The sequence below is a fragment of the Pseudorca crassidens genome, chromosome 1 (genome assembly GCF_039906515.1).
Source record: "Pseudorca crassidens isolate mPseCra1 chromosome 1, mPseCra1.hap1, whole genome shotgun sequence".
NCBI classification, from domain to species: domain Eukaryota; kingdom Metazoa; phylum Chordata; class Mammalia; order Artiodactyla; family Delphinidae; genus Pseudorca; species Pseudorca crassidens.
Genome location: NC_090296.1, coordinates 187,882,352 through 187,901,424, shown reverse-complemented (window position 1 = coordinate 187,901,424; position 19,073 = coordinate 187,882,352). Strand labels below are relative to the sequence as shown.

The 19,073-nt window shown below is 45.6% G+C and overlaps 2 long non-coding RNA genes across 2 annotated transcripts; both read right to left on the bottom strand.

Moving 5' to 3' along the window:
- Positions 1-1,489: 1,489 nt before the first annotated feature.
- Positions 1,490-4,587, bottom strand: LOC137205745 (uncharacterized). The gene is made up of 3 exons (XR_010934290.1): positions 4,221-4,587; positions 3,618-3,811; positions 1,490-2,065 (listed from the first exon to the last, which is right to left on the bottom strand). It is a non-coding gene; the product is annotated as an uncharacterized lncRNA (long non-coding RNA).
- Positions 4,588-8,223: 3,636 nt separating this feature from the next.
- Positions 8,224-15,338, bottom strand: LOC137205669 (uncharacterized). Its single transcript, XR_010934265.1, has 3 exons — positions 14,830-15,338; positions 10,356-10,459; positions 8,224-8,455 (listed from the first exon to the last, which is right to left on the bottom strand). It is a non-coding gene; the product is annotated as an uncharacterized lncRNA (long non-coding RNA).
- Between the last annotated feature and the right edge of the window lie 3,735 nt (positions 15,339-19,073).

The window sequence follows — 19,073 nt, the reverse complement described above, 5'->3', positions numbered from 1 at the left end:
GAGAAGCCAGCAGAATCCCTGGGGGTTGTGAAAAAGAAAAAAGGGAGCAGAGAAGAACAAGAACAGATTTGAAAGGTGACATCCGGGCTTAGCTGGTGCGAGACCTGCCCAGTCTCTGCCGCTGGGGATGTTGTCATGGCAGTGAGGTCCCTGGGAACAGGCCTCTTCAGCCAAACTCCCTGCCCATCCCCCAGTATCCACCCCACAAAGCCAACCCCTCTCTTGGAAAGAGCGTGTGGAAACCATTAAGATAATGCAGTTCCTTCCTTGCTGACTTTGCCATTGGGAGCACCAGGCACATCCCTTGAGCCAGACTTTCTTCGAATGGAAGAAGTGGAGGAGTTGCTGCCATGGCAATGCAGTTCCCCTGCCCATTTATACCATCGGTGAGCTGGGGGAGATCCCTGGAGGAAGTGGTTCCCCACCTACTTCACCAAGGCAGGGAAATCGCCAAGGACACACAGATGGAGAGGAGCCTTAGGGAATGTTCCCTCTAGCCTGAAATGGATGCTGGAAGTTGCCATGGCAACCTGATTCCTTGCCCACCAAACCATGAAGGAGGGAGAGCAGCAAAGCCAACAGGCTGCAGAGGAGCCCGCTGCTGCCAGTCCAGCTCTGGGCTCCCACTCTGGCTGTAGGGGGAGCGTGCGTCTTAGGTCAGAGGCATCCCTGGGAGCCCAGCCCTTTCCTGTAGAATCTGTAAGGACGAACTGGGTACGGGCTCTTTTCCATGAAAGGACAGTACCGATGAAGCAGAGGACCGAAAGGAGCAGCTGAAGAAAACAAGAGGACAGTTGCTGTCCCTCTCGGCAGTGCTCAGTCATCGGGAAGCATTTGAACTGAATTTCCTTTTTTTTGTCTCAGTTCTTGAGTTTCCTCGGTTACCTCCCTCAACTAATTATAATCTAATATTCAGATAGCTGGCTTTTGCTTCTTGGGAGCTGGGAGTAGTTGTAGTATAGAACAGTAGGTTCAAATATTAAAATTCAAGGTACGCACGTGTATGTGATTTTTATGATTAAAATTTCATCTGAACTATGAAAGAACTGAAAAATGAATAGAAATAGAACTGTTTTAGGAGCCAGAGGCATGAGTTCAAGAATCCCAAACGCTGTTGGTAACAAGAAGTATGTGACCCAATTAAAGCACAGCCTTTGGAGTCAGAGACCTGAGGGTCTGCATCCCTGTTTATTATCATAACTACTAGTCATATCCAGAGACTAATGAGTGAAGAGTGAATAAAACACACCAGTATATAATTGACTGGTCTTTTTTGAGACAGCTGTATTGAGGTATAATTGACATACAACAAGTGGAGCACATTTAAAGTGTATCATTTGATAAGTTCTGACGTGTGTACACCCCCTTGAAACCACCAGTGCAGTCGAGTGAATATATTCAAGTCTCCTCATGCCCCTTTGTAATTTCTTCTTCCTATCCTTTCCTGCCCCCCCTCCCCCCACCCGGCCCACACCTAAGCAACCCCTGATTTACTTTCTGTCAGTATAGATTCAGTTGCATTTTCTAAAGTTTTATATGAATGGAATCAGACAGTATGTACTTTTTTGGGTCTGATTTCTTTTGTTCAGTATAATGATCTTGACATTCATCCATGTTGTTTTGGGTACCAATACTTCGTTCCTTTTTAATGCTGAGTGTATGCCATTGTATGGATATACTGAAATTTGTTTATCCACTCATCTGTTGATGGACATTTGGGTTGTATCTAGTTTGGGGCTCTTACCCACAGAGCTGCCTGAACATTTGTGTACAAGTCTTTGTGTGAGCATATATTTCCTTTTTTCTTGGGTAAAAACCTATAAGTGAAATGACTGGATCATATGGTACGTGTATGGTAACTTTCTAAGAAATTGCGAAATTGCTTTCCAGAATGATTATACCCTCAGGAGTACATGTGAGTTCCGTTTCTTCCACGTCCGCCCCAACACTTGGGATGGTCAGTCTTTTTAAATTGTAGCCATTCTAATAGGTGTGTGCTGGTATCTTGCTGGGTGATTGATCTTTTTTATTGCATTTCCTCTCATTGGATCATTTTCATTGCCTGCTGGGTTCAGAAAAACAGCATCACTTGAAACATGATGGAGGTGGGTTGTGAATCAAAGCAGCTAACAGGCCACTTGGCTAAATTTGCATAAGAAGAAGAAGAAATTAGACTTATCTCACCATCATTTTACTGTCCAAGAGTGACAGACACAATGCAGTGACCTTAGTACGACAATGCAGTGACCTTAGTACGAGATGCTGGTGGCAGATGACATTTTATGCTCGTCAGTGATCACAGTGACAGCTACTATTTATCAAGTTCTTATTATGTATCAGCCCTGTGCTAAGGGCTTACATAAATTCTTTCATCTGCACAACACAGTGAAGTAGGCATTATTATGCCCACTTAGCCACTGATGGAATTGAGGCTAAGAGAAGTTAGGTATCTTGGGAATAAGTAGAAAATACCTGGCCCAAAGCCAACCCTGATGCAAAGCTGATGCTTTTAACTACTGTTCTCTGAGCTGCCCAGGTGGTTATGACTCAGCATACATATAGAGTACCCACTCCTGAACAGGCAAAGTGAGTTTTATATCAGCTGCTATAAAGAGGAACATAAAGACAAATATATATATATATATATATATATATATATATATATATATACACAAATCTTATTTTAACACCCTTATAAACCTGCTGGGCAAATGAATATAATTCAGGTCAATGGCTGATCATTTGATCTATGCAAATATCAAAGTAAAAGTACTCAACCTTACTAGTTAAAAAATATGCAAGTTTAAATAGGACACCATCAGTTATATGTCAATTATATCTCAACAGAGCCAAGTTAAAAATGTTACTTCGAAAAAATGAGACACCATATCTTCTTATCTATATCATTTTATCTATTTGCTGAGGTATGTTTACATGCACATGAACATACACACACACGAACAGTGCTAATGAAGTTGCAGTGGCACTGGAGCTCTCATACACGGCAGGTGGGATTTCTCAAAGGAAACTGGGCAGCACACACATATATGCATATATACTTTTTCACACATCCAGGAGTGTTCCTACCACCTGGCCCGGTGGTTATCCTTCTAAAAATCTACCCTAGGGAATGAGGTTCGCAATAAGGTTTACCTAAAGGCTGTTTATTATTGCTTTGTCATAGTAAAAACCATAAAAACAACTATAATGTTGGGAGTGGGAGAGCAGTTAAATAAATCTTGGTACAGTCATATATGGTGGAGTATTGTACATCTATTAAAAATTACATTGTTGGGCTTCCCTGGTGGCGCAGTGGTTGAGAATCCGCCTGCCAATGCAGGGGACACAAGTTCAATCCCTGGTCCGGATAGATCCCACATGCCGCGGAGCAACTAAGCCTGTGAGCCACAACTACTGAGCCCGCGTGCCGCAACTACTGAAGCCCGTGTGCCTAGAGCCCGTGCTTCACAACAAGAGAAGCCACCGCAATGAGAAGCCCACACACTGCAACGAAGAGTAGGCCTCGCTCACCGCAACTAGAGACAGCCCGTGCGCAGCATTGAGCACCTAACACAGCTAAAAATAGATAAATAAAATAAATTTTTTTTAAAAATTACATTGTTGGGCTTCCCTGGTGGCACAGTGGTTGAGAGTCCGCCTGCCGATGCAGGGGACACAGGTTCGTGCCCGGGTCCAGGAAGATCCCAAATGCCGCGGAGCGGCTGGGCCCGTGAGCCATGGCCGCTGAGCCTGCACGTCCGGAGCCTGTGCTCCGCAACGGGAGAGGCCACAACAGTGAGAGGCCCGCGTACTGCAAAAAAAAAAAAAAAAAAAAAAAATTACATTGTTGAGGCATATTTAAAGACAGCAGGCTATGCCACCTTATAATGCTAAGTGAAAAGAAGCAGGATACAAAGTTATATGCAGAACATGGTTCCAATCTTATAATAGAAATCACATATATACATATACTGAAACTTTATCAAGTATTTCTATTTTTGTCTTCAGAAAATAAGATATAGAAGGAAAAATACCAAAATTTAATAACAATGATATTTTGTGGGATTTTAATTTTATTCTTTATGTTTTCCCTGTATTTTCTACAGTCGGAATGACTACTTTTACAGGCAGAAAAAAATAATAATGATTAGTTTTGTTTTTTTTTTAAATCAAAGTAAGAAATCAGTCAGGTTATTACAATTCATTGTCCAACTTCTTACCTCGCCTCAGCCATGTAAAACGGGGGTTGACCGAGACTTGGAAGAACCACCCAGACAGGAAGTGGCAGCATAGTTGTGTGAATGAAATGCAATGACTTTTCTCCGGTAACTTGCAGAGAAGACCTAATAAAAGCATCTTGAATAAGGTCATTACCCCTTCAAAGGAGGAGGAAGGCTGTGTCATAGCCTGACGTGCCTATTTCTAGTAGTCGCCTTTGTGTGAGAACAGCATGACTGGATTATCAGCAAAAGAATCTTAGGAAAAGGCCCTGCCAATAAGGAGTCAAAGTCATGTGAAAGGGTCAGAGGAAGAAAGACCAAGGACTCAGTGTGGGAGGGACTTCCCAGACATACTGTACAACAGACAGAAAATAGGCACCTTCCTCACCGTCATGAGGAGTAATTCACATCCTGTGACATTGCTTTCTGTCCTTGATTATCTCAAATACAAGAAAATATTATCAATCAGCCTTTCTGAAAAGTACCAATACCAATGATCCACATTTCCTTTTCCTTCATTTGTCTGTTAACAGTGTTGATGTAAACCTTCCTGAAATAGAAGGCAGCACATTTCTTAAAATGTTTTTCTGATGAGTGGTGCTCCCCACTTTCCCTTTCCTATTATTTCCCATGCCTCTCACAAGAAAAAGAAAAGAATTCAAAATTTTTTCCCCAATTGATCATGCTTTGGTTAGCAGGGGAGTTTTAAAGCTACCTTTCCCAATTTGGGTTATTTCCATAACAAACTAAAAAGAACTATATTGCCAACATTACTAAGAACATGCATAAAAGGATGCTTAATCCGTTTCGATAAGCTATTCACAGGCGTAAAGAAACAAAGAGGTTAGTCATTGTCATGAGAAGCTCAGGAAGACTATCACTTTCAAATGCAGTATTTAGGACACACTCCCGTGCATTGAGTCATCCCTCCAGCATTTGCGGAGCTGCCACTGACTAAGCAGAGGGGGTTGGCCGAAGGAGCTAGCCTTGTGTGACATGCCAGCCTAGGCCTGCCGTTGAAAAGCATGTAGAAGGACATCGTGGAAAATTCCTAGGTCCTGAAATCCCAGCTCCAAGTAAGGGGAAGTTGCAGAGGTTGCAGTGCGGGTGCACAACAAGGAAGGCTACAGAAGTACAGCACAGAAAGACTTCCAGGGCCCACGCTGCCAAAATGAGGCCTGGAGAACATTAATTTGCAGAGCAGCAGGACCAATGCCTTTCGAGATAGGGTACAGTGTTTCTGGATGCTGATGGAGCCTCTTGAAAGGTAGATCAATTTCTGGGGTCCCTTTTAGGGAGACTCTCACCCCGGGCAGGCTGCTGACCATCACCGCTGATCTGAGCACAGCTATATACAGAAGGATGACACCAGGAAGCCTAGGTCTGTGCCTTTGGAAAGAAAAGCATCACACTCAGAGAGTCTGGGGAGCTTTTATTGATATTAAGCAACAGATTCACAGGTGTCAATATAATATAGAAGCCAAACTTCATTTAAAGTCTATAACTGTAGGAAAGCTTATATATGACTTCCAGATCCTCACAAATCCATTTGTTTCAGAAAAGATTCTAAAGAAGTAGTCTGGAAAATCCTTAATTAAATTTTGGGATTTAGATGATGATGGGATACAGAATAAAGGAGGTCTCACAGATCTTTGGGGTTGATCGGAGGAAGGCCACATGGAGGAAGTGACTTAGGAATTTTCTTGTGAAAGTGTTGGAAACATACCAGCAGAGAGGTCTGAAGACAGTGAGGCTGTCCACAGCAGGCACGGGCTGGAATGCCCACAGGCGGCAGGTCAGTCCACTTCATGCGCAGGTCTGGAGAAGAGCAGATCTGCTCAGAGCCAACCTTGGAGTGAAGATCCCTGGCTGCTCTGGGTCGGCCTAGGGGATGGTCCCAGGATGTTCTGAGTACGACTGCATTTCCTTTCTGAAGCAGAATCTGCCCTATTCCAGGAAACTAGGGTCTCTGAGAGATAAGGTTGTTCAAGAGAGACAGTAGCCTCCTGGGGATGCCTGGGATTAGGGAGTTCAGTCAATGTGCCTCAATCTTTAAACTCATATTTGCATGGGTATTAAGTTTGTCAAAAAGGTGGGGATCAGAAGTTGTACAAAATGAATGATCTGTAATGCTCATAAAAAGATACAGAGATGGAATTCCCTGGCAGTCCAGTGGTTAGGACTCTGCAATTTCACTGCTGAGGGACCGGGTTCAATCCCTGGTCGGGGAACTAAGGTCCCACAAGCTGCGCGGCATGGCCAAAAAATAGGTAAATAAATAATTTTAAAATAATAATAATAAAATCATTGAAGAGCAATCTGCCTCTTCTTCGGTGGAGTCTGAGAGCACACAGGAATGCTGGTCAAGCCTGGAGGTTGTGCTGAGAACTTAAAAAAAAAGAAAAATGATACAGGGAGAAAAAGGAAAGATATGACAGGGGAAAGCATCTGAAAGAATAGATAAAATAGATTGAGCTAGAATAACAGGATTTAGTTTACTCTTTAAATTGAAGGCAAGCAATTAGCAATGAAGGGTAAATTTTCTAGTCCTTTCTACTCATACATTCAAAAGATGTAGAGTAATCAAAAATGCATGATATGTTCTCTGTTGTAGTTATCAGAGAGAACCAACCCCCGCACACACATTAAATCAGAATAAAGAAAAAAATGCTGCTTTTGTGTGCAGGGAAAAAGAAAAAAAGGTCAATGGCAAGCAGAACAGGGTTACCTGGTGGTCCCAGAGGGGCACCTTTACCATGGCCCATAATTCAAGGTGGCTGATACAGACTAAAGTGGTTTAATTCCAATGGACCAACATTTAGTGAGCACCTACTAAGCCCAAGGGCTGGAGACTGTGGAAACACAAAGATGAATAAGAAGACACTCCTCCCTTCTCAAGTTCACAGCCATCTATTGGGAACCAGATCAGAACAGGAATAAGAAAGATATAAGTGAATCCAGTCTTTAGAGATGTAATAAACCAACCTTAAAAATGCCAAACTGTTTGTTCAGAAGAACAGCAGTCTGTTCAAATGTAAGCCAAAGGCAGTAAGCTCTAAGGCCTGGCCAGTCTGCCAAATAGACATCACTTGTGATTTTAGGGATTCTCTGTTAAAAACATCAAATCACAACCCCGCTTAGTCCCCTGGAAACTCATAATCCACTGTTTAGCCTCGCTGAAGGTTTTCAGTATCTTGAGCAAGTCGTAATGTCTGAGTGCAGGCTCTGGAGTAAAGACTCCCTGGATTCAAACTATGGCTCCACTATCTGCTAACTGTGTCCTTGAGTAAGCGTCTTCCCCTCTCAGTGCCTCAGTTACCTTATCTGTAAAATGGATACCTTCATCACAATATTGTTGAGAGAATTAAGTGACCCAACACTTGGAAAGCATTTAGAAGCATTTCTGGCACATAGTTAGCAATGAATAAATGTTAGCAACTTCTACTGTAGAGGCCCCTGACTAGGAAGTTCTCACTAATCCTTATCAACCGACACCCAAACAGGAAAGAGCAAGAAGAGCTATAGGTTTAGGAGGCTGGAGGTGAAGAGAAGCGGGGTTAAAAGAGTAGCAGGCTTCCCTGGTGGTGCAGTGGTTGAGAGTCCGCCTGCCGATGCAGGGGACAGGGGTTCGTGTCCCGGTCCGGGAGGATCCCACGTGCCGCGGAGCGGCTGGGCCTGTGAGCCATGGCCGCTGAGCCTGTGCATCCGCCGCAAAAAAAAAAAAAAAAAAAAAAGAATCCTCCTGCCAGTGCAGGGGACACGGGTTCAATCCCTGGTCGGGGAAGATCCCACATGCCGCAGAGCAACTAAGCCCGTGCGCCACAAATACTGAAGCCCGTTCCCTAGAGCCCGTGCTCCGCTGCAAGAGAAGCCGCGGCAGTGAGAAGCCCGCGCACCGCAACGAAGAGTAACCCCCGCACGCAGCAACGAAGCCAAAACCTAACACAGCCAAAAATAAATAAAATTTAAAGAAAAAATAAAGAAACGAAAACAAATAGCTCGCTGTTTTTCAATGCTGCTGGGTACCTCTCACGATGGCAATTCTGGACTGGGACTAGGGGGGAGGCTAGAGAGTTGCCTGGGGCACAATGCAAAAAGCGGCATTGCTCTCAGGCTCAGGCAATGAAAGGGCTGCCGGAATGCCTCACTTGCCTCACCCTAGTTCCAGCCCTGCTCGGCATTCCTGCTGGTTTCCTCCCAGGGCTGGTTCCTTGGGTTTATTGTCAGCGTTTGTGCTGGAACAGGAAAGGACAAGTATGTGAGAGAAATAAAGAAAAGTTAGCCAACTAATTAGTCACCAAACATCTGTAAAGCCACCTGCAGTGAGTGATCCCAAGGGTGACGCCTGCCTCCAACATGGCTGCTTCCACCAGTAATCCAGTCAACACTGGAGGGGGGGTGAGGGGTGAGGGGTGCTGTATCAGGACCCCCAACCTCACCCACCCCGCCCCGTGCTTAGAGAGCTGCGCGTGTAAGCGGGAGTCTGGGGCTGCGGGTTGGGAGGGCCTGCTAGGTTGGCGGCAGGGAGAGCGCATGAGTTGGCTACCAGACTTGCTGAGTCTCTTGGAATGACTCAAGCTGCCCTCATTTAACCCTATAGAAGCATTTCCCCATGTTTATGCTTAGCATAGGTGTAACCATAACCTACAGCTCGTAACCAGGAATCCATTCTGTCAGAGAACCCTGCTCACGTCCCGTAAGGGCCCCTTTCCAGGGAGCGCGCTGAGTTGTCTAGGCGCCCCCTAGTGGTAAAGGTTTGTGCCATGGCTGCAGAGAACCCTCACCACCTGGAAGGCAGGCAGGATCCTGAAAGGTGATGGGAAGACTATTTAGAAATGTGCTTTCTCCCCTCCCCGGTATGAATGGGTGTGCCATACTGGCTGTACCAGAGACCACGTGCCTCACCTCTGCCAGACAGTATGTGGGAAGGATGAGATGCTTGGCAGGCAGAAACCACACTGAATTTTCAAGAAAACTTATTATCCCTTATCAAACCTTCTCCCTAAGTAGTTTCTGGGGCAGGCTAATAGGTACAACCTCTGTGGACACTGAGCTTTCAATTTCTTGCCTGTTTGTCCGGAAACAAACTGGAACCTCTCTGAAGACGGAAAGAGCCTTCCTTCCCTTCTCCTGGTCGGCATGCTGGTAAGGGGACTGGAGGTCAAGCTGCAGAGCCGGCTCAGACTCTAGGGCTGACCCTGCAGGCTTCCCTGCGGATTGACGCACCAGCCCTTGATTTCCAGCTAAGATTGAGTCAGAGATGTTACTCATTATTTACACTTAATAGTAATTAACATATAAAGATCACTTGAGGGAGTATGGGCTCTGGTGCCAGACAGCCCAGAATGAAACCCTATTTTTATCAGTTACCAACTCTGTGACCTTGGGAAAATTACTTCACCTCTCTGTGCTTTTGTTTTCTAATCTGTAAATCAGGGATAATAGCATCTACCTAATAGGGTTACCCAGGGGACTAAAGGAGTTAACATGTATAAAGTCCTTAGAATAGAACCTGACACATTATAAGTGCTGTGTGTTAGCTATTACTATTGTTCTTGCTGTTTTGTGTTAGGCATATGAATTACTATTATTATTTGTCTGCTCTCTTTTACAATAATTTATAAAAATCCTGATGTGGACAAGTAGTTTTGAATTCCTTTTTGGACTACACTGTCCTGAGGATAATGTGGCCTGTTTTGAGGATCGTGGTGGGGACTAAAAGCATGTGTAGTGCTTGTCATATAGTACGTGCTCAACCAAAGCTAGCAGTAATAGTAACTACCACTAGGAAACAAAAAGAGGTGAAAAATCAACACCTGTAGCAGCCTAGGCACTGCTACTAACTAGATATGAGAACTGCAGCCCCTCCAGGCAGGTTGCTTAAACCCTCTGGGTCCAATTTCTCGTAACATTTCCATAAGTTGAAAAGTTTAGAGCTGCCTCTTCTTTAAGGTAGCTGTCAACTCTAACATTCTATTGTATTCGAAGAGCAGCAGCTGGCCAGGTAAGATCGAACTCTCATCAGGAGCTTAGTGAATACTGTTGTCTGGCGACTGAGGAAAAGAAAGAACTGGAAGAAAAGGTAGCGGACAGCACTGCGAGGCGTGGTGGAGCTGAGCGCAGCCCTTCCCTGACCTCATCTGAAACAGACGTCTGCATCCGTCCTCTGGCTCCAACCGATGACTCCATCTCTGTGCCCCGAGTTCATCTGGTCTAATTAGGCGTCACTGAGTATTGACCTAGTGAGGGGAATATGAAAAGTGCGTTGACTATAAATCAGAGAAGCAGATTCTACCTGTTGCTCCAATACCAACGGGGTGGAAGTAACAAGTTCTCTGTACCCCAAGATCCATCCCCTCTCCAAAATGAGGAAGGACACTGTCTACCTTCAACATACTTCCCAGCAATCTTGGGAATGTAAGTGATTTAAACTTAGTAAAATGAACTTTAGGAACTTTGGAGTGCTTGAGGAAAAGAAAATGGAGACACTCTGAATCAACGTCGGGCAGACTTTTAAAAACCAGAAAGGTATACTATACCATTTAGATGAGATCTGCATTAGAAAAAAAGGGGTGGGGGGTATTTCCCTGGTGGTCCAGTGGTTAAGACTCTGTGCTCCCAATGCCGGAGGCCCGGGTTCGATCCCTGGTCAGGGAACTAGATCCCGCATGCCGCAACTAAAGATCCCGAGTGCTGCAACTAGGACCCAATGCAGCCAAAGGAATAGATATTTTTAAAAAGAAAAAAAAAAAAAGACCAGTGCAAACTAAAGGTGGCCTCAGAAATTTGACAGTGGTAGTGTCAATTAATAGAACTGAAAGCACAACATGGATAATTTAAAATTTTGAAAAATCACATGTAAGCATCCTGCCCAGTCCCTCAGAGAGCTTCAGATTCCATCCATTGCAAGGCTCTCAGCTTCCCTGCTATTCACAGTCCGCCCTCACGTCCAGGGCATTCTAAGGGAATGTATTACTGGTAACTTTGCCTACATTAGCGTTATGAAGAATACAAAATGGTCCTATTATTATGTAAGCAGTCTCAGTTTTAACAGACTGTCAGTCAGCTCTTTCCAGACTTGGCGGCATCTAGTGTGTTGGCAGATAGAACATTCCAACCTGGTTTATCCTGTCATGTTTTTGACAAACATTATCATAAGCCAGGTGCCTTTTTGAGCCGTCACCTCCTCTCGGGCAGCTGCCTTATCTATCAAGGGGAGCACCCGTTAAGAACTGGGGACATTATTTCAGCAGGTAATTAACCAAGCTAAATGAGCATATAAATTTGTTTCCAATTCAACTTTCCATTTCTTTTCCCAGCTGCTAATAGAGGGAGCAGAGTCAGTAATGTGTTATGAATGGATGATGTGTGAGGTTATGTCTTAATAAAAAACACATGTCCATGCAGATTTTTACAGCCGACAATTATGAGAACTCTGACAATTTTAAAACATCCACGACACATCCAAAAAAGCACTATCTTGTATTTTGTGATGGATTATAAGTATGAAAAGTTGTGTTTTTTAAAAGGAGATTTTTAAAATGCACTTGCAGTCGGAGCCAAATACACTCAGAAGTCACCAGACGCCTCCCCTTGCAGCCCCTGCGATCTCTGCACCTGATCGTGACCTCACCTCGCTCAGATGCTCCAAGTCAGGACATTCTCCAGAAGGGTGAACTGAGCGTCCTGTATAAACCCTTCTCGACACGCCTCATTTTGAAAGGAATAGGAATGAGGACAATGTCTTTAAGTTTGGACTTCTTTGATTTTTTGGAAGAGTTTGCAATCTACCCAGTCACCACCCTCCCCCTACAAGTAATCCAAACTTCAATCATGTGAACTACGGCAGTATGCCTAAGACAGTGAGTTTTCACTCAGAGCAAAACAGATCTGTGAAGTTGGGGAGCACAGCTCCCCAAAAGGATGAGGAGGACTCAAGGTTCTCAGGCTAGTCCGAGGTCGGGCCCCAGTGTCTACTCCATGACGAGGACCAGACGGCCTTCTGTAAATGGAGACTCAGTAAATTCGGGGGGGGGGGGGGGGGCGTGTACTAGAAACAGAAATCAACAGAAAATGGAGTTGCTCTCAAATGGTCAGTGGTTAACACTTGCCCCGACCCTCCCAAAGCAGGGGCTGAATGTGACAGGACCCTGCTCCGAAAGATAACTCCTTCCCTGTACGACAAGCTTATTCATGAGTGCAAACCGGTCCTGAACTTTGGGAAGGGCCAAGAGTAAACTTAGTGTTGGGGAAAGAACAGCAAGGTAGAGAGATTCCCGTCAAAGCAGAAGCCAAGTGTCACTTCTTTGGCATCCGGGCTGGATGGCCAGCCCTCACCTGCAGACCATCATGCCAACGAGGCACAAGATGCAGTTTGGTGTCTTTCAAAGTGCTCCGACCCTGCAGGTCCCTGCCAACCTCTGTGCTGAGGAAGAACTGTGTTAATTAATAGGAGATGTGTGTGAAGGAAATAAATATCACAGCAAATGCCACTCGGCTCTAAAGCCAGAGGACCTTGATCTTCTCCAGGGCTGGGTGGGGGACATGGCATTAGGAAAAAAGCCCAAACACGCATCACCCTCTGTGCTGACTTCTTGCCGTCTTCATTAGCCCTGTGACCCTGAGTGACCGTTCATTCGCTGCCGCCGTTTACAAAGTTTATAGAATATTGAAAATGTTCCATATTTTGAGTTTCAGGCCTGGTCCTAGGCCCTGGGGCTTCAGAAAAGACTCTCAGATGGGATTTTTGGCCTCAGAAATTCAGCTATGAGCGCTTAGCCAGAGAGGAGACTGTTCTGCCTGTGGGTAATTAAGAAGATGAGACCGGCTCTGATCTTGCTTCTTGGAGAAAAGGCTCTGTCCACACTCCCTTCTCTGGAAACTGGCTGTTCCCCACAGGCCCTGGTGAAGGGACAGGGTGTCCTCTGACCACAGCTGATGGAATCGGAACTAGATAGGGGACCCAAGATGAGCTAAGAGATGCTTTGCCTTGAGGATTAGAATCGTAACCCAGAGACGGTCATCCCAGGCGGTGTAGCTGAGAGACCAAGAGAGCTGGTTCCCAGCCAGATGCACCTTGACGGAGAATGTGTCGCTATGGAAAAAGGGCAGAAAGAATCAGATACCCAGAAGGAAGAGGAGATAAGAGATTGTCCGAGTGTCCTGCAGAGATGGGAGAACACCTTCAGGTCCTGACTTGTTCAGCCCCAGTGGAACCTGGCTGTACTTCCCACCGTAGGGTCCTTTGACGTGGGCTGGACTGAGTGAGTCTGGGGCCCCTTAAGGAGCCAGTGCAGACAGCGCTGCAGCGGGTGGGAGGCTGGTCCTGTGAGCAGGCCTGTAGGGTCAGGAGGTTGGCACTGTTCTAACAGCCCTTGCAGTTTCATTCCATTCATCAGAAGAGCCAGTCCCAATGGGCCCCTTACCCTCTCTCACCCTGCCTCGGGCCCGACACAGCGGGCCCAGCATGTGGCTGAGGAACACGTTTTGAATCCTTGTTAGAAGACATGGCTTCCGTGACCTTGACCTCATTTGTTTAGTTTCCAGCTTCTGCCACTTCTGTTTTCCCCCGAAGAGCTCTGTTAACGTTACCTGAGCCGTGAATCATCAGGCTGTAATCAGTCCCTCTGTGAACTCTGAGAGGCTGTGCCTCTGAACACTCAGCTGGCACTTGACGCTACCCTATGAGGACGCAGAGGCTGCTTTGCAGTCTTGAGTGGTTTTCCATTTGTCACAGGTATATGTCTTGTTTTCACAGTTAGAACTCCTTGAGAGCCAGGGCTAACGCATTGTTGTTTTTAAAGCCCTAATATGCAATCATCTCCATGCAAGAATAAGCCCTTCATGAACAAAATGACAGTCAAGTCCCCTCAGTGCTTCTCTGCGCGTCGGAGCTGAAGGACATGAGATCGCTCTGGACTTGAGCTAGCCCACGAGCCCCTTCTCCCCTCCACCCTGGGGCAGAACTGAACTGTAAGGCTGATTCTCAGCACGGGAGGAGAGACCTTAGGAAACCAGAAGAGCAACCCATATTTCAGAGGAGGAAACCGAGGCCCAGAAAATGTCCCCTGTCTGTATCACCCACATCATCGCCCTCTGCTGGCCCGCTCGGCCGTCATCAAGTAGGCAGCTCCCTTTTGCTTCATGGTGGTGAGGAGGAGGGAGCAGGCCTGACAGTTTGTCTTTCTCTGCTTCTTTCTCCAGGCTCTGGAGCTGTGGGGAGCCTGGCTGCTGCCGAGGTCCCCGCCCCTGCTTTCCACTCCCTCCTGGCCACTCTCCTGGTCACAGAGTCCAGTCCGGCGCTGACCTCAAATGACTGGTCTCAGGACTTCTCTAGGCTTTTCTGATTTAAACCACTTCCTCTGCATCTCCCCCAACTGCCCCAAAGAAAACAGCTCCAGGATTCATAAAACAAGGCAAGCTGGCCTCACTCCAGCTCTGGGCCTCACCCTGTAGGGCTCCCTGACATCAACCATTCACGTACCACATCTTAGAAAATCAGCTCCTGGGGGAGGGTGTCCCAGAAGCCGTTTCTTTACCCAAGTCCACCCTCAGACGAGGCACGTTATGCAAAGCAGACACAAGATGGGCAGTGTGGCAGTTCAGTTACCTTGGATCATGGGAGCTCTCTCGCCAGCTGTCTATGCAGAGGAAGTTAACATGTTAATGAATGGGAAATTCGTGTGAAGGAGGTTCGGGCCATGTATCAGAACAAAGCCCCCCTCAGGAAGCCAGAGTCTGAAGAGCGTCGCAGTGTTGGGCAGGTAGGGGGTGTTCGTGAAGGAAGCTGTGGTCCTGCCTTTCCTCCAGAGCCTTGCACAAAGTCTCTGTCCCTCCTCCCCATGCTAATGAGGCACTTTCCTCTCCATTGTCTCCCAACAGCAGCGGAAATGAGTCTTTTCGGGATATTCAGCGCCTGCAGAACCCACCTCTGCAGCGAGGCCCAGCTGGCAGTCACAGTGCCTTTGGCTGCAAACGCAGGCTCTAAGGATGCTGCTTGGCAGCCTGGGCTCCCCGCTTCCCCGGGGGTGTTTCTCCTCTGTTAGCACCCCCTCCATCAGCCCCTCGCAGAGCTGTGGCTTCTCTGTGCAGAGCCAGGCAGACACCCAGCCATGATCACGCTGAATGTCAATTGCTGCTTCACGCGTCTGCCCACAAGGCCTTGCGCTCCCTGAGGACACGGCCCAGCCGTGTCACTGGTCCATATTGTGGGATGATTAAACATGTCATAAATGAATGACTGACTAAACTCCCAGGATAGGCTCTGATAAACTCAGATTAAAGTGAAAATTACCATGAGGACCAAGCGGTACTACTCCAGAATATTTGCATCCTGAAAGCCTTTCACCAACCTGAAAGGAATTGGAGAATTTTAAACACCAGGTCATTGGGAGGGAGAAGAGTTTGGGGAAAATCCAGTGGCCAATCAGAGAGCCCTTCGAGCCCAGGATACAGGCAATAAGGCGGCACCTTGTCAGTAGAGAATTTAAAAACAATAAGAAATCTGACCAAGATTGGTTTAATTTTATTATAACCTTAGCCAGCAATTTTAATGTCATTGATAATATACCTCTTCCCCCCCAAAAAAAATCTTTAGCTGGTCTAAGTTGTAAGCAATTGCTGCAGTTTATTGTTGAGTATTAATAACAAGGAAAGAGAAATTCCACTATGTTTCTTTTCTGGACGTTATTATTCTTCTTTTAATTTTACGATTATTACTGAAAATAGTTTTGTTGCATAGAGGAGGTGGTTGTTAAAAACGTGATCCACTTCAGATGTCAAGTCAGTAATGCCATGGGGAACTCTAGGGCACTAAAATCATACTGTGTAAGCACTGTACCCACTGCAGACCAGCTCTGCCCCTGCCACTCACTCACTAGTCCTTCTCCACTCACTAATCTTGCTTCCTTTCCTCACAGCGTTTTGCACTGTCTGAAATTCTTCCATCCTCCTCTTCCTCTTCCTCCTTCTCCTTTCTCTCTCTCTCCCTCTCTCTCTCTCAGGCCTCCAACTAGAATATGACCCTAGGAGAACAGAGACTGTATTTGTCTGTGTACTGTATGTAGAAGGTGCTTAAAGAACATTTATTGGATTAATTAATTAGACAACCTAAACCTAAGGCAAATTTCTATTCCAGTCTTGAAATGCTGACCTCTGGATGGTCCTTGAAGCCAGAGTGGGTGGACTTTGAACTGCAGGTCCGTATCCTTTAATTAAGTCGCTCTTTTTGCTCAGTGGTGCTATGCTAGCTCAAGTCACGTTGCTAAGGGCAACATACCTTTGCTTTGCCATCTTCATCTACTCCCCTCAAAAAAAATACCAAAAAAATCTTTTAAAAGGTTCAGATGTGAAAAGTCCCCAGAGGAAGAAAAATGTCCCCAAACTATACTCTTATGTAATCCAATCATAATTATAAAGATCTCAGTTTATCAACTTGAACAATTTTTTTTCAGCTACCACATTAATAGGTTTAAAGGTATTTGCTTCTTACTCATTTTTTACTTTTTAAAAAGTATTTATTTATTTATTTGGCTGTGTCGGGTCTTAGTTGCAGCACGCAGGATCTTCGTTGCGGTGCGCTGGCTTCTCTCTAGCTGTAGCACGCAGGCTCCAGAGTGTGCAGGCTTGGTAGTTGCGGCGCCCGGGCTTAGTCGCCCCGAGGCATGTGGGATCTTAGTTCACGGACCAGGGATTGAACCTGCGTCTCCTGCATTGGAAGGCGGATTCTTAACCACTGGAACACCAGGGAAGTCCCTTTACATTTTATTTTGGGGTTTTCGGGGGGTGGGGGAAATGAATTTCAAGACATGAAGACATAAAAAGGTAGGTTTCCAAGTTCTGTGGTTTGCAATCCAAGTTATTGGGGCAGTAGGAGGGAACACAGGTAGCTCATCACCACGCTCCTAAGGTGAGGCTGACAGTAGGACCCTGGATTTGACCAGCACTGATTACTCCCTCCCACATCCCCACATGCAATCAGTCTCCAATTCTTTCAGACTGTAACTCCAAACTGTTTCTCAAATCTAACCCTTCCTATCCATTTGTTAATCAACAGCCTTCCGGTTTCCCTGCCTTCAATATTGTCCTCAGTCCCACCACCCATCCTTCCCAAGGCCAGTAGTCAGACCATGACCCTCGCTGTATAAAATGCTCCTATAGCTCCTCTTTGCCTAGAAAGAAAGGTTCAGGCTCCTTAATGAGCCATAAGTAGGCTCTCCAGGACAGCACATCTATTTCTAGTCCCTCTTCTTGCTCTTAATGAGCTAACAAACCCAGCTCTTGTAGTTCTCTGAACACCCTATGAGGCTTCTCACCTCTGTGTCTGTGTATAGGTTGACCTTATACCCCAATCCCTTACCCAACCCTCCATTCTCTGGTTGATTCCTACTCACCTTTAAAGACTCAATTTAAGAGTCACCTCCTCCAGGAAGCCTCATTGGAAGCACTTCACTCAGTCAGAATTAGGTCCATCCCTTCTATATTCCCTGAGACTCCTCTGTCATTCCTTGTATGTTCTCAAACAGTAATTACATGCATATGGTTCCATGAACCTTATTAGCCAGGAATTCCTGAAATCAGAGACTGGATCTTATTTGTTTACTTAGTGCTTAGACAGTGTCTGGCACATAGTTGGCCCTTAATGAGTGCTTGTTGAATGAATTAAGTGAGTATCTGAATGACAAAGTAGCTTTTTTGACTTAAGTATATATTCTTAGAAAAGTCAAAACACTTGAAGAACTGCTTTTATGTAAAAACAAAGTCATATGAACACGTGATCACCCTGGTCACTCTGGGAAAAGTTTGCCCAAGGGCCAGTTTAACCACTCCTAGCCTTTCTCAAGTCCCAGGAAGGGACTCATGGCCCTCATTTGTGCATGGAGGACATTATTCTCCGGGGTTGCTTATTGAGCACTTCTCATGGCACTGAAATAACTTACTTATCACTGAATCTAGTTGCACCTCAGTTCAGAGCAGAAATAGAGACACAGTGAGCTGGAGACAGGACATGCTTGTTTGGGAATTTACTGAAATCAATCTTGATCTGCAAGCTTCTAGAGACATCAGTTAATTCCCTGAAGTTAAATCTGTGTTTCTAGGGAGAGCTTTGTCAACCTACACAGAACCTGCAGATATTTTGGTAAAGCTCCCCAGTTACTCTAATATGTCCTCAGCCTCATCCTGCTAAACAAAACCCACCTGGACAACTGATCAGAGTCCCCTCCACTCATGGAATGCAAGGGTCAGAGCGTGGCAGCAAGGGTTTTCTGGGACTGGACACTGCACTTTTCCTCTTACCGCAGTTCAGCCCCAGCATTTCTGATGTGTTTCCCTAAGAGAACTTTAAGAATTAGGAAGATGTAGCATCGTGGGTCATTGGAAAGGACATAATCAGATGCTGGAAGAAAATGTGAATTAGAGGATTCCAAGGAAATGAGTACAGGCTGATCTTCTGAGACTGCACAACCCCAAATAGGGCTTTTCCTGGCCAGGACCATGCCAAGAAGATGCCCTTGTAGTCACCAAGCCTGTGGCTGTGTAATAAGGGCACACATTTAACCCTTAGTGAAGGTCCCCAAAGACAAAGGAAAAAAATAACAGAGAATAATGATGGCAACTGCCAGCTGTGCTTCTTTCATAAAGTTGGGGTTAGAAGAAGATTGTGTGAACTCCGTGATAGAACAAGGCTATTGTCCTCATAACACGCCTAGTGCCTCTAAATGTCCAGAAACTCAGCTAGCAAGATGTTCCAGGAATTTCCCAGATCTCCTGTAAATAACAAACAAATGCACCAAAATCAAAGAAAAACACTTTTGTCAGCCATACATTTATTTGACAAATATTTATTGACATCCC